This window comes from Macaca mulatta, chromosome 1 (assembly GCF_049350105.2).
Source record: "Macaca mulatta isolate MMU2019108-1 chromosome 1, T2T-MMU8v2.0, whole genome shotgun sequence".
NCBI lineage: Eukaryota > Metazoa > Chordata > Mammalia > Primates > Cercopithecidae > Macaca > Macaca mulatta.
The window spans coordinates 149858119-149874207 of NC_133406.1; the positions used below are offsets into that span (position 1 = coordinate 149858119).

General features: G+C 38.2%; 1 long non-coding RNA gene across 1 annotated transcript in view; it reads left to right on the forward strand.

Annotated features, from left to right (window-relative positions):
- LOC114671699 (uncharacterized) overlaps positions 1-6165 on the forward strand; it is a 41900-nt gene extending 35735 nt beyond the window's left edge. Inside the window, exon 3 of the long non-coding RNA XR_013412582.1 lies at positions 6137-6165. This is a non-coding gene — a long non-coding RNA (uncharacterized LOC114671699). The remainder of the gene's footprint in view (positions 1-6136) is intronic.
- Positions 6166-16089: the final 9924 nt, after the last annotated feature.

Consider the following 16089-nt stretch of genomic DNA (forward strand, 5'->3'; position numbering starts at 1 on the left):
GAGTGTGTTAGAAATGTAGACTCTCTGAAATAGAATAGAAAAATAAAAGGCTGTGAAATCTGACAGACCAGGAAAAAAAAAAAAAAAAAGAAATCATCCGTGTACCATATTTTCTATTATTCAGCCATAAAAAAGAATGGAATTCTGTCATTTTCACCAACAGGGATGGAGCTGGAAGACACTATATTAAATGAAATAAACCAGACACACAAAGACAAATATCCCATGTTCTCATTAATATGTGGGAGCTTAACAAAAATTGAACTCATGGAGATAGAGAGTAGAATGATGGTTACCTCTCAGGAACTGGAAAGGGTGGTGGAGAGAGAGGATAAAGAGCAATGGTTAATGAGTATAAAAATACAGTTAGATAGAAGGAATAAGACCTAGTGTCCAGTAGCATAATAGGGAGACTATAGTTAACAATAGTTTATTGTATAATTTAAAATAACAAAAAAAGTGGAACTGGAAAGCTCCTAACACAAAGAAAAGATATATGCTTGATGTGATGGATATCCCAATTATGCTAATTTTATCATTACACTTTGTATGCTTGTATTAAATATCACATGTGTCATATGTACAACTATTACATATCCATAATAATTAAAAATTAAAAAAAGAAATACAGACTCTCAGGCACCACCCAGATCTACTGAATGAGAATCTATCTTTTAACAAAATCTCCCATAATTTCGTATGCATATAAATTTTGAGCACTGTCCAAGAGCCTTGACCCAAGTCTCTCTTCTAGATTGTAAGACTGCAAGCCCCATGAGGGAAGGCCTGCATCTTATCCACTGTTGTATCTACAGCACCTGCCTGGTGTCCTGCCCAGAACAGATGTTCCAGTAGACCACATCAACAATTGTGTCATTGGGTGGTTTGGGTAGCTTGCTCCATCTCCCTGCCAGCCAGTTCCTATCTGTATCCATTCCTAGAGGAAACAGAGTAATTGCCCATGTTCCTGAAGGTCCATCATCAGCACAAAGGTGTCTGCCTTGGTCATTTGAAAATGGTGGAGTCATGCTTGAAAGATAAACTGAAGCCTGTGGCTTGCAATCCTCTTTCTCAGCCTATAAAACATGTGCCTATAGGGAGTGGGAACATTGTACTTTGTAATTATTTAAATGAAAACAACATAAATGAAGAGGAAAGGGCTATTTATATCAAGTGCTACTAATTAAATGAGAAATAATGGGCCCTGCTGAGAAAGGATACAGAGGGAGAGAGCAAGAAAAACTTCCTGCCAGTAAAGACTAGCAGACAATGGGACAGTTTTCCTAGTGGGATAATTATGACTCCTGGAGTAGATTGTCCGAGGCAAGATGAGATAAGTACCAGGAAAGTATAATGTGCTTCCAGCCCTATTATCAATGATGCTTTCAGACACCAGCTCTGGGTCACAGATTTTGAATACACTAAATGCTTAATTCAGTGCTGCCCTTTCACCCAAAAGATCTCAGGGTAACAGAAAAATGTGTGTACCAGTCCAGTGCTCTCTGATTTAACTCTTCACTAAAATACTCTAGGAATATACCATGGGAGGTGGAAATTGTAACCTCTACTTCTCTTTCCCACCCAGAAGGTGATTTCCATTTCAAACAGCTGATAGAACAACAATGTGGTCATCAAAAAGCTTGTGAAGATGATTCCCTACCTCCTGCCTTATTTTTCTTCGATATCACTCTGAAGAAATATTTTAGAAGCAGGAGATTGGTGGTGTGGAGGTGAAATTCTGCTGTTTAGAAAATCAATGCAGATTGAAGTTTCATAAGATGTTGATTTCTAAGCTGCTGCATTGAAAACGACTTGCTTTCTCATTAGTTGGAAATAGTTCATGGCTATGATAAAAATAAGACAACTTAAAACATACACTTGCAGAATATGTTTGACTTTCAATTTGTCCTTGGAAGATCTGGGACCTAAGTAAAGATGCATTGACAGAGAAGCCTAAAGACTGCAAGTCACAAATGCAACAGAACAACACGCTTAGAGCTCAGACTCTGGGGCAGAAAGACCAGGGTTTGTTTGAGTCCAGGTGCACGCCACATCTTCACGTCACCTGATCCAAATACTTTACTTCTCTAGGTCTTGTGTTCCTCATTTGTAAGGTGGAGGCAATAATAGTAACTACCCCTATGGTGTGCTGGGAGGATTAAGTGACATTGTTTTATTCCATAAATGGGATACACATTGCCTGGCTGACTAGGCTCTAGGTAAATGTTAGCTGCTTTTGCCATGCAAATCAATGGCTTCTATTTGAAAATCTTCCAATGTTACACGTGTTTACTATGTACCTTTTATAAGACTGAAACAATGAGGACTGAGAAAGGTTATCTGGAGCTATTTCTTGCCTTCAATGAGCCTATTTCTTGTCTTCAATTAATTGGGAAAATGATATGGGGACATGAAACTGTAAAGGAAAATGAAGAGCAAGCCTGGTGAAAGATGGAGCCAGAGAAGGAGCAATGACAAACGGGAGGGCTGGGACGGCATGGAGAGATGAAAGGCAAGAGCAGTGGGGAAAGGCTTCAAGGAGAAATAAACCGGACTGTGGCAGGGCCCTGGGGGACATGTGGATCTTGAGAAGGGTGATGAGCTGCACAGCAATGAAATCATACTAGACATGCTCTCGAACTACCTTGGTATCTAACAAGAAATTTTTACTTGGGAATGCCTCTGGTGAGCGTGTGTTGGCTTGTCTTTATGGCAACCTATGGATTTCATTCTTGGTGACTCTTGGATAAGATAGTCACTCATTCATGTATATTGAGCATATAATCTGGGGATATAGATGTGAACAAGACCAACTATGACCTGATCTTTACAGAGCCCATATTCTAGTGATGTAGATATAAAATAAGAATCTAAATATATGATATGATATCAATAGCGGTGAAGCAGGGCAAGAAACAGGGAAGATTGGCAAGTAGCCATTTTAAATAGACTGCCTGGGAAGGTCTTTCTGTGACATATGAACACAGGCCTGAAGACGAGGAAGAGTTTTCCAGTAGAGAGAACAGTAGGTGCAGAGGCTCCAAGGTGTGCATATACTTCCCACTTGGAAAGAAGGCATGTGGCGCCAGAGTGGAGCAGGCCGACTTCTTCCGTAGTACATAGTGTGTCTGCCCAAATGACACACTAATGAGGAAAGCAGAGCTCAGAACCATTGAACTTACCTCCAAAAGTAAGTTAACAAATAGAATTGAAAGGATACTAGCAATGCAATTGGCATTTGCAAACTGATGAACTCATTTATCTTATGAACACCAGGCAGATTTAAAATGTGTATGATAGCTTAGGCAGTAATACAAACATAGCCTTAGTTTGAATTATTTTCCATCTTTCTGCTTGTGGAAAACCCCAATGCTATTTATTATGTAGTAAAATTACATTGTTTAGTAAAAATCCATGAAACAGGTCGATTTCTGGATAAGAAATGAGTACACTGTGTACTGGAACCTTCATCTTGGGACTTCCCCCTGAATAATACCACATTATTGTCTAACACCAATAATTCAAGTGACAATGTGTTGTTGCAGGTCTGTTAACCTGAAATCTTGAACTAAATCTGTCAAAAGTTTTATTTTTTTGCAAACTGGCTAAAACGTTTAGCGGCAAGAAAAAAAAAATGTCATGGAAGAAATGTTAAGAAACCTTTGTTTCAACATGAAGAGTTGTTTTTACTTAATATTTTTTGCCAACAGGCTGGCAACATATTTTAATTTTGATTTACCCATTTTCTTAAACTCTGCTGATAATATGTAGACATATGTCATAGGCAAACAATAATACTTCACTCTCCTCACTACAGGAAGAGAATAATTATCGATATGTATGTATAAATGGCGTGTTCTTCAACTTCTTGATTCTTTAACCTTTCTGTGGAAAAGACCCTTGGGATACTATTGAGGAAAAAGTGGTTTTTCCTTCCAGATGGATTCATTGGCTAGGGCAATATTTTTAGTTATGCCAATAAAATGGAAGGGAGACAGAAAACCAGGCAACGGCAGAGTGGTTAGTGTGGGACTATTACCAAGGCAGAAATGAGGCCAAAGAGATGATAAATGTGTGCCTCTTGCCCACTCCATCAGCTGAAGCCTGACCTGGATCCTCTTTTCCATCTGAGCTCCATGCAAGCCACCATTTTTCACAGCAGCACTTAATAGTGGACATTAACTTAGCCCTCCCCAAAAGGGCTGACCTGAAGTCTACCGTCGGTGCTTCTCCAAACTGTAATCACTTGCTCACTCGGTAATTTTATCAAATAGCATGCACCTTTTCCAGCCACTTATTGGCCAATTAAGTCAAGTTCTCACTGAGGGGGTCCAGCTGGCTTCAAGTTATCTTAGATGAATTGATTGAAGACATTCTGCAATCTATGAACCCAGTTTAATGATCTAGGTGATAATACTTGTAATTCTTCTCAGTCAGGGGAATTTGCTGCAGCTGTTGTCGGCAAATCCATGTTCTGATACATTGAAGTACCAGAAAAGCATTAATCCGCCCTCAGAGTTTCATAGCAATGGCTGCATTGTGAAAAGGGAAATTTAAAATTCACCCAGCATTGCCAACTGAAGACAATCTTTCCATTGATGTGTTTTTATTTTATCCCACTGTAAATTTTTTTAAGGTGGAATATGGAAAGAACACATTATTGATCATCATGAGGAATGGCGAAATACAATTAAATGCTCATTCAATATTACTACTGCAAACAGTGCATCAAACGTTTGAGATACACAAAAGCACTGTTTTAAGGCAAGAATATAGTATTTTCGAAAGTATTGGGGTGGGGCTTAAAGGACTAAAGTCATTCTTTTTTGTATGAAGTGTTACATGGAAGAAATACACAGCAAGAATTTGTGCTCCCACCCCCTGGATTCACTGCTATTGAAGTGATAATGAAGAAGTGTCATACAGTGACATGGGCCTTGAATGTACCTCTAAACACTTTTATGCACAGTGACATATTTTTAAAAAGTATTCATTAAATAATTTGCTTTCTTTCTTTCCTATGTCTGTGTTTGTTCCTTAAAACACTGAAACATTAATTCTCCTCCCTATGAAGCAAGTACTGTAAATAACACTCTGGAGGTTTTTCTGGGTGTTACAAATTCAGAATACTTAGGAGCATTCTATCCTGCAGTGGGTCTGTGAAGTGTATGTTTACAAACCGAAACTCTGGTTTTGATTTTTCTTATGAAAGTGGCAGCTGTGATATTAATTTACGCAGTGCTGAGGAGCTGCCATCCCTGTCTTTCCAGAGTGGGTTCCTTTTCACTGAGAGGTGTGATTGAACCTGGCTTTGGGGATGTGTGACTTGCTGGGAAAGCCTGGTACTTTTGATGAGATTTTAAATTCTTTCCAATGAGGAAGGAAAAACAATGGACTAGGAAGGATGTATTTGCAAACGGAGTGTAGGCTTTGGTGGAAAAACTTACTTGGATCACGGCTCTACTTTGTATTTAGGGATCCAAATTCAATGAAGATAAAGAGCAGGGAACAAAGAGTGACATTTTTCTTTAATTTTTCTAACCAGGAAAGGGCAAAGCCAGGCAGAGCTTTGGGGTCTTTTATGAAATAAACTGAGTTTTCTCTGAGAACAAAACACCTAATTATTTAAAGAACTGTTTTCTGCACTTTTTTTTTTTTTTTAACCTCTGTGTGTGGCCTCTTCCACCCTCTCTCACTTTGTTGATAAATTAATCTAACTCAAAATTTTCTAACTACTGTAAACAAAAAATCATCCAATTATGATTAATAATAATAGCTAGTAACAAATACTTGTCACATGCAGGCCCTGTTCTAAGGATGAGACATGGATTAAAACGCAGTTAATTCTCACACAAATAAGATCAATGCTATTATTTCCTGTGTTTTGCAGATGAGGAAACTGAAGAACAGAGAAGTTAAGTGGCATTCAAATTCACATAGCTTGTACTCCTTAAGAAATGAGAAGAAAAAAATAAAATAAAAATAAAACAAATTCACACAGCTAATAAGTGTCCGAGCCAGGGTTTGAGCCAAGGAGGCTGGAGGTAGTGTCTGTGTGCTTATTGATTGACTACACAATACTACCTCTGATTTCTCATGAGTACAAAGCTTCGAGTTTTCTCTATTTACTTTCCAGCCTGCTTCCCATGCTATCTCTACAGGCGAAGAATTACAGAAGAGCAAAGGGACAATTGGTGTCACAGCAGACAGAAACCTCAACTGTTCCAAGTCGTCATCTTCAGGAAGCCTTCTCTCTGATGTATGACTTCGTGCCTGTCTAACCACCAAGGGGCCCAAAGCACTTTACAAACTAACTTTTTAGTTGTCAGTATGTTAGCAAAGTGTCAGAAGGGCAGACATTGTGCTTTAAAAATAAAATAAAATAAAATAAAACAAATCAACAACAAAAAATGAAATATCAAGTTAACCTCGAACTCATCTCTCCTAGGTTTGAGACTGGTTTCTCCTTCATGCCCATTTTGTCTCATTGAAACACAGATACATGTGTCCCTTTCCACACATGTTCAGGTTATTCTTGAAGTCAAAGAGCTTTTTGTCTAGATTCAGCACCATAAGAGTTATTGGAAAATGCTATACGTGTGAAGAACTGGTATGGAGATAGGGAAATAGGAAGAGAAAACTTTATCTTAACTTTACAGGTGAGGAAAGAGGCTAAGGTCACATATCAACTTTTATTTTTTACTGCTTAGAGCATCTCTTTCAAGAGATTAAAATGTATTACAATTTGAAATTATTTTCATTGAGATTTTATTATTTTGTTTTTTAAAAATACATGATCTCTATTAGAGTTTCATAGGTTAGGGTTTCTCTATATATACCACATAGCACTCTATACGTTCCTTCTTATCATTTACCATAATTGTAATTAATTAATGCATGCGTAATTGCTTATATAGCTTTGTTTTCCCTAAAGAGAAAGTTTGATGAAAATAAAGAATGAGAACATGGCGTTTACCACGATGTCCCCAGTGTATTTGGCACATAGTAGTAGGTGCTTATATACTTATTGAATGATGTCAATGGATGAATCAATAAAATATTTACTATTTGCTAAGTATAAAACAGTGTTTTATTTTGTTTCAAATTAACAAACATTATTTTTTAGAGCAGTTTTAGGTTCACAGCAAATTTGAAAATGCTGTTTTCGAATAGCATTCCCACACACCCCTATCCTCTTACACACACACATAACCTCCCCAACTATCAACTAAAACAGTACTTTAAACGAGAGTAAAACAGTTTTGTCTTTGGGTTCCTTGTCTAATTTATGTCAAGTATGACAGCTGGAGAAAAAGCTGAACTACTAATAACAAACACGGCCTCCAAATAGTGACTTAAATAAGATAGAGGTTTGTTTTTCTCTCATGGAACAATCTGACAGATTCAGATTAAAGGGGTAGCTCTGTCCCATGAAGCCAGGGTGGATCTGCCATCCCCAACATATGGCTTCCAAGGCTGCTCAAGTTGTCACCATTTCCAGCTGGTAGAGAGGATGATGAGCCAAAATCCAGCACATGGGCCCCTTCTTAAGTTGGAGAGAACACAGCAGTTGCACACATCTCTTTCACACCCCATTGGCCCAAACTTTAGGCCCATGTCATTTCTAGCTGTCAAAGGGCTGGAAGACCTAATTGCTAGCTAGATGGCCATGTGCCCAGAAATATGGAAAAGATAGGTTTTGAAAGACAACTAGTGGCCTGACATGCCCATGGCTGAGAAATATTTATTAAGATAGCAATCCAACACATTTCAAATGAGCTGAACCAAGACCATAAAGTTCTAATCTTAAAATATCTTGAGCTCTTCTCACCAACATGACACCACTTAATTGGTAACAGCAGTATTAGACAAGGAAGAAAAGAATGGTATGACGACAAGAGGAAGCTAGGCAGAAAAAGAACAGAATAATGCAAGGAACTGGTCTTTGGCTTATCAATCATTTGCTGAATCATGCCTTTCCTTTTGCAAGAGGAAAATGCTATAGTAGGCAGCCTCTAAGGCACAACTCTATGATCTTAGCCTTTTATATTTGTACCCTTGGTAGCCCCCCTTGAGCATTGGGTTGAACTTATTGACTTATTTACTTGCTTCCAACAAATAGAATACAGCAAACGAGATGGATGTCACTTACCAAATTAGTTTACAAAAAGATTGTGGCTTCCATCTTGGGACTCCGTTCTTACGCTCTCACTCATTTGCTCTGCCACTTTGTAAGCTGCTTTATGGAGAGGTCTGTGTGGTGGCGACCTCCAGTCAACAACCAGTGAGAAACTGAGGCCTCAGTCCAATAGTACGTCAACAACCATATAAGCAAGCTTGGAAGCCGATTCTCTGCAAGTTGGGACTATGTAGTTCTGGTCCAAAGCTTAATGCCACCTCATGAGACATCTTGAGCAGGGCAGACAGCTAAGTGATACCCAGATTCCTGACCCACAGAAACTGTGAGATAATAAATGCTTATGGCTTTAAGGAATGAACTTTAGGGGTAATTAGATGACTAATGCAGTGAGAGAACGAATACAGCATTAGATAACTAATACAAATTCCAGTCACAAGAAAATGAATTCCAATTGTCCTATAATTTCCTGCTAGTAATTTTGTGTAACAAGCATCTTTAAGTTGTCTTATTAACCAAGACTGTAATTTACCTGTTTCCAAAGTCTGGTCTGGAAATCTCTGGGGGTCCCCAAGAGTCTTTCAGGGAATCCATGAGATCAAACTATTTTTTTTTTTTTTAACTGAGATGTTACTTACTGATTTCATTCTCATTATTTCATGAGTATGTGGTGTAATGTTCCAGAGGCTGCATGTATGAGATGATGTCATTGCCCCAACAGCTTATGAAATGTATGCTTGTATAACCTTGTGTTTTCTACAATTTTCTAAGGTAGATTTAGATTTAAAAATGTGCATTTTCTGAGATTAACTGTTATTCTCAGTACTTCCTAGGCTGTAAGTAGTTATTGTCAATTATATTTGGTAAAATCTCTGTAACCTCAGTGTTGTCCAATAAATTGTTAGTTTAAAATCCCAACGTTTACCTTGCAACTATGCAGAAACATAACAAGAAGTACAATTCTGTTGTCTTGTTTTGCAATGGTATTTCAGGATTTTCTCAGTTTTTGTTTCTAATGTAGTGAATACTGATAGATATAAACCCTCATAAACAAAATCTCTTTGAAGTCTTAATAATTTTTAAGAGTATAAAGGGAATAACACCAAAAAGTTTAAGAATTGTTTGTTTAGGCTGGTGCAGTAGCTCATGCCTATACTTCCAGCACTTTGGGAAGCTGAGGCAGGAGGATTGCTTGAGCACAAGAGTTTGAGAGCAGCTTGGGCAACATGGTGAGACCCTGTTTCTACGAAATTCAAAAAAGTAGCCGGGCATGGTGGTGCGCACCTGTGGTCCCAGCTATTCAGGAGGCTGAGGTGAAAGGATCACTTGAGCCTTGGAGGTCCAGGCTGCCGTGAGCTATGATTGCACCACTGCACTCCAGCCTGGGTGACAGAGGGAGAACCTGTCTCAAAAAAAAAAAAAAAAAAAAAAAAAAAAAAAAAAAAAAAAAGACTTTACTTGTTTAATCCATCAATTGACAAATGTGATTGAGCCCCTATATGTGTTCAGCATTGTACTATGTGTGACATAAAAGTGTGAACAAAACCTTTGATCTTAAGTTGCTTAAAATCTAATTGTAGAGATGAGATTAATTTAGGGGGTACATAGGAGTGTTGTCTGAGGTATATACTGTGAAGATAAATGTTGCAGTAGAGACCTGATGCAATAGAAGGGACATAAATGTACACAAAAGGGGGAACTTGGAGGTTGGTGGTGGAGGATGGGGGGAGGAGGTGGAAAGAGTCATTGGGAAATGAGTAGTGCTAGAATAAAGGCATTTCTGCTCTCCTTATGAGAATCTCCATGAATTTGAGAGAGAAAATATGCAGAGAAGGCACTGGGGAGATGTATCATTGAAGGGCCAGGAAAGGAAAGCATAGTCTTTGGCAGCTCTGAGCCACATGTTGCTTGGATTTGGGGGACTTGCGTGGGAGCTCTGTCTACCAAGTGTATCCTGCTTGGATGGCTGACCTGATGGCCATCACCTTCACACAGCAGGCACAATTCTGATCCACACTTCTTATCAGTATGAAACCTGGAATTGTGTGTACTGTAAAACTCAACTTCATCATATGAAAATCCACACCTAGACTTTAGAAGATGTTGCCAATGCTATGTCTGTGTTAGGCTCACATAGATGTTTTTCTGTTTAGGGGATATTGCAGCACTTGTTTGGGGGAAAAATAAAAGGTTATTTTACTTCTTTGGGCAAAAGATGTCACTGCTTCCACTTGACCAGTAAGAATGAGAAAACTTGGGCCCTAGTCTGCCATGTACAAACGAGGAACTTCTAATAGCTTTAGCTGTCTGACTCTCAATTTTAGCATCTGTAAAAGAGGGATTTTTGCCCAATACAGCTTCAAAGACCCTCCAAATAAAAGACTTGGAGCAGAAGGAAAGGAAATGAAGAGACCAAACTTGGCCCCTTCAGGCAAGGAAGGTCTAGGGGCATGTGATCTGGTATAAGATGCAGATAGGGCCTACGGGCTGGACTTGGTCAGACCTCCACAGAGAAAAGGGAACTTGCTGGTAGTATTGCCCTTTGGGGCTGCACAAATGACAAACACACACAATATATATGTATATTAAAGACAATTAGGATAGGAGGTCAGTATTGACACAGGGTGACCCACTCTTGTGAGGAACACAGTTCAAGACCCAGGAGAAGGCACATCTCTTCCCCTTTGTCCTCTAAACCGCATCTGAAACCACAAGGGTTTGTGGCTTGTGCCACCATCTGTGTAAAAGACAGTGTCGTGGGGTGCAGGGAGGATTTGAGTGGTAGAAACACTTAGGTAAGAGAAAAGACTAACTTGTCAAATCCTTCCTCTCAGATAGTGTGAATGCTATAGATCTTTTCATAATGAAGTATCATTTCCCGGTAGCGCCAAGTATCCATTTTCTTGCTTCTCTTTGTATTCAAGTTTGGTTCCAAAGACACTCAGGAGATAGCACAGTATTTGCTGCAGTTGCATGGGGTAGAAAAAGAACATTTTGCAATAATTTATATCATTCTTAAAATTGTGTATGTAAGTCTAGATGCAACCTTCAGGAAGCATGATATTTATTCTTTGCATTAATGACTAGATTCTAAGCATTAGAATTGCAAGTAATTTTAGTTTTATCAAAATGTTTAATAAGATGTCATTACATTTTTAAAAAATTAAATGAAAACTTTATTTAAACTGTTTAAAAATTCTCTGAGGGCAGCATCTAAGATAATGGTGGCAACGTGATAAATAAACAGAAAGATTTATCATCTAGGATACTGGCCAATTTTTTTAAAAATTGCATTTGTCATGTTTAGCACACATTTGAATTTGTTACTAGGAGATGTGGTGTCAACCTTTTGTTTCGATAGCAATTCAAAGATGATATACAATATTTTCAGAATCTTCCCAAAGATGAATTACTTCACTGAAACAAGGTGATGACCTTAAAATCACTCTTGGACATATGATAGAAATGCTGCTTAAATGCTGTTTAAGCAACTAAGTTTAATTTAGATAAGACACAAGATGTGCCACAAAAGTTAATTAAGCAATAGAAGAACTTCAAATAAAATATAAGTCAGATCTTTGGAGAGAAATTAAATTTTTTTTTTTAGAGATAGAGTCTCGCTCTGTCACCCAGGCTGGAGTGCAGTGGCACAATCTTGGCTCACTGCAACCTCCGCCTCCAGGGTTCAAGTGATTCTTCTGTCTCAGCCTCCTGAGTAGCTGGGTCTACAGGCACATGTCACCATGCCTGGCTAATTTTTGTAATTTTAGTAGAGACGGGGTTTCACCATATTGGTCAGGCTGGTCTGGAACTTCTGACCTCAGGTGATCCACCCACCTCGGCCTCCCAAAGTGCTGGGATTATAGGCATGAGCCACCACACCCTGCCTGAAAAATTTAATTTTTAATTGATGCTATCCACAGTTATTTGAAGCGAACTGTTTATTGTTACTAATAATATTATCAAAAATTAACAAAAAATTTCAAATAGACCTAAGTTTGGCTATTTCATTTTTAAAAGGGCTAAAAAGTATTTTATAAAATTTGAGCAAAGTGTTCTTTTCTAAGTCAAAATTTCTTGTAAAATAAGAAACAAAAGTATTGTTCCAATAAAATGTAAGGACATTTGAGCAAGGAAATGAAAATGTTTACCTATTAAGGAGATTACTCATGTATAAATAATTCCCAACAATTTATAATTTCAATAGGAACCATGTTTCTGGCCATTGTAGATCAGAGTACACAAGGTACAATCTTCTGCTTTTTTTATTTTTCTGAGACAGGGCCTTGCTCTGACACTCAGGCTACAGGCAGTGGTGCCACCATAGTTCACTGTAACGTCAAACTCCCAGGCTCAAATGATCTTCCCATCTCAGCTTCCTGAGTAGCTGGGACAATAGGCAGTGAGTCACCATGCCCAACTAATGGTTTATTTTTATTTTTATTTTTAGAGACAGGGTATCACTGTGTTGCCCAGGCTCAGAGTATAGTCCCAAATGAAGAGAGATTTGAGTAAGTTAATAAATGCTAACTTTTCCCCTAATTTTTATTCCTTTATAATGACCCAACATTGGAAAGTTTGAAATTAAAAATGTAAGAAATATTTTATTTATTAATATCTAGATATTCCTTTAACATAGTTATGTTAAAATAATAGTAACACATTTAATATTAAAATAGATTATATGTTCTGCAATAATGCTACTTTGTTACATGTGCCTGCATTACAGTTTTTGAATAATTGTTAAATTCATGTATAAAGTTCACTTCCTAACTTCAGTATTGGTTTAAGAATTTTATTTAGAATTCCAGTTGATCCTGCCTTAGCAGAGTGAAGTTTCTCCAAGTCTAAATGAACTAAATATATGTATGAACTACAATGACTTTAAAAATATTGGCTAATTTCATTAATGTCAATGAAACACACATGAAAATCTTGGTTATACCAATGTAATTCGTTATTTTTTTAAATGAAGGCAAGACAAATTAATTTTGTGTAATATATATAATAGCTAATGAATTATGTCTGGCTTTATTACACATCCAAGTGTCATCAGCTCATCAACAGAGCACCTAGACATGCACAATAATAATTAATTCAGTCATCTTTGATATTTTGCTGACTGCCAGTCACATAAAACACATAGCTTTACACACATTTTCTCAATTTTGTCATTACGAATATTTGTCAAGGTAAGAGACAACATAATTTATTTAACAGTTTTTTAGCTTTATTTATAACTTCTAAATATTTAGACATGTGATCTATAGGCCTCCATTTGTTCTCTTGCCTTGGGCCTCACAAATATTAGGAGCGGGTCCTCTGCCTGGAGGGGAAGTAGAATCAACCTTGGGCCCCACCCTCCCCTGGTGTGTCAACCTAAAGATGACACCAGAGAGGCCCTTGGGTGCAGCTGGGCAGGCCAAGTTAAGATTTCACATACCTTCCCCTTTACCAGCAGGAGGCACATACACGTCCCTCCCCACATTCTCACTGATGTCCAACAATCTTTAACAAGAACATAAACCTTCACAGTAACATTTAAAAATGCAAATGCACAATTAAGGTGACACCTTAATGTGAATGACTTTTAGCTGGTATAATTAGTCTTCCAGTTCCTCATCCTCTGGAATTACTCCTTAATGAAGAGTGTACTATTTCACCATAGGGTGGTCCTCATGTCCAGCTGGTAATGTTTGGTTTGGAGATGGGAGAAAAGGGGAATTGAGGAGTTGAGAGAAGTCTTAAATATAGGAAGGATTTTCCTGGCAGATTATATTGAAACTGCTTGCAGTGACACAGTGGATGGTTATTCTAACTGTGGTCAAAGGTGCTCACTTGAGCGGTAAGTAGGCACTGGAATCCAACTCTTGTTCTGCTCATCAAGCCGTATACATTGATCCCAAGTAGAGTCAGCTCAAAGGGTGCACCTACCTCTTGTTTTTGCAAAGGCTCTGTGGGCCAGTTGTGGCCTTATCTTCATGTTCCAGAGGACAGAATTAGGCCCAAATGTTTAAAGTTATATGGAGCTGATTTGTAGTTAGTATAAGGAAAAGATGGCTTATGAACTTCATCTCATTTAATCCTTGTAACAGCCTTGAAAGGTAGGTACAATTACTGCCCTCACTTTACAGAAAGAAAACTGAAGCTGATAAGCAACTTTCCCAACATTCATAAGAGGCAAACGGGATGTAAATCAGGCTTTTCTAATTAAAAAAACACCCATGGTCCCATGGTCATTCTACTCTACATTATGATACCACTTACTAAACATCTGTGCAGTCCTATGTTGTAAAGGACTGTTTGGAAGTTGGCAATTTCCCCATTTCCTTAAGTGTTTAAGAACAGGTTGAATGCACACTCATCAGATGTGTTACAAAGGGGACCCAAATATTCTGTGTAGTTGAATCAGGTGATGACTACACAGTGTGGAATCAGTCAGGAAAATAGAAGCCACTCTATATATTTCAATATAAAGGATTTTAATGCAGAGAATTAGAGGCATACCAACTATTGAAAAAGTTGGGGGAACCAAAATCCTGAGAATTATGGCCTCTCCCCTCCAACCTTTCAAGCCTCAAAGGAATGTTTGTTATTGGAAGAGATGCTGACTCTGACCAGGGACCACATGGAGAAGGAGATGCTGGGAAATGTAATTCCTGACTAGAAGCAGGTGATGGTGAAACAGAGTTGACAACAGACACTCCAGCAAAATCCTGAAGCCCCTTCCCACCATAATGATGTAGTGTTTTATGATGTGAACTTCCTTGTTTTATAGAGAGTTGGAAGTTAAAAGTAACAAGGGCTCTTGACACCGTGCAAAGATACAGCACAAAATGATATAGCTGAAACTATAGGTACATTTTCACGTCATCATTTTGCCTAAGATTTGAGCACCTTAAACTGGGCTGGGCCAAGGAAAACCAGGTAGCTGTAAAACCAGGCCTGCTCCTCAGATTTTAGAAAAATTAGTTTTTACATAAAGGATTATGTTCATAGGAAATATATTATGAGTAGCAATAGTTAGGAGGCTATCTTTATGTGTGGTAAAACAGAATTTAGCATGGAAGGAACCTAGATGCTATTTGGTTCCAGATAACCTAAACCACTTCTCATTTACCTATTAAGGAGATTATTCATGTATAAATAATTTCCAATAATTTGTAATTTCCACAGGAAACATGGACATCTCTGAGAGGGTGATTGGGAGATGTGAGTAGTAACAGCACACCTTCCACTGAGAATCCTGGCTAACTGCAGACAGGGAGGAATTGTGGCAAGCAGGGCAATGATAATGAACTTGCAGAGCTACCTCTTTAGAGTTCAAGGCCTACCAATTTGCCCAACTTGCTGGTTGACAACACCTCTATTTTACTGCAACAGCCAAGGGAGGTTAAGGGACTAAGTAAAATCACAAGCAACTTAATAGCAGACTCGAGATTGGAATTCAAATGTCCTGATACTCAGCCTGAGATGCTTTCTATGATAGCATCCTCTGCCTAGCAATCATAGATCAATCAATCCATCATCTATCCACCTGTCTATCTATCCTTCTATTCTTTCCTCTGTCTATGCCTCTATTATTCTACATCCATCTAGTCATCCAGCTGGGTAATCTCTCCTTTCATGCATCCATGTATGCGCATGAGACTCTATGAAGATATGAGAAGGCATCTATTTCCCTTCTAGAGTTAATGGAAGAAGGGAAGTAGGAAATGGGGGAGCTATTGATTTTTGTTTGTTTGTTTTGGCTCCTACCTGAGTAAAGAAAAAGGTTTTAGTCTATAACACAGCATCATAACAATGGCAGGACCTATGAATTTTTCCAAGAGGTAATTCCAGGCTAAAGAGAATGTATTTGAAAAACAGCCCAGTGTGCTGCAATATTAAAACAGTAGGCCACTATAGTTACAATATACCAGCTATTGATAATGAGATTACAGACTCCCGCC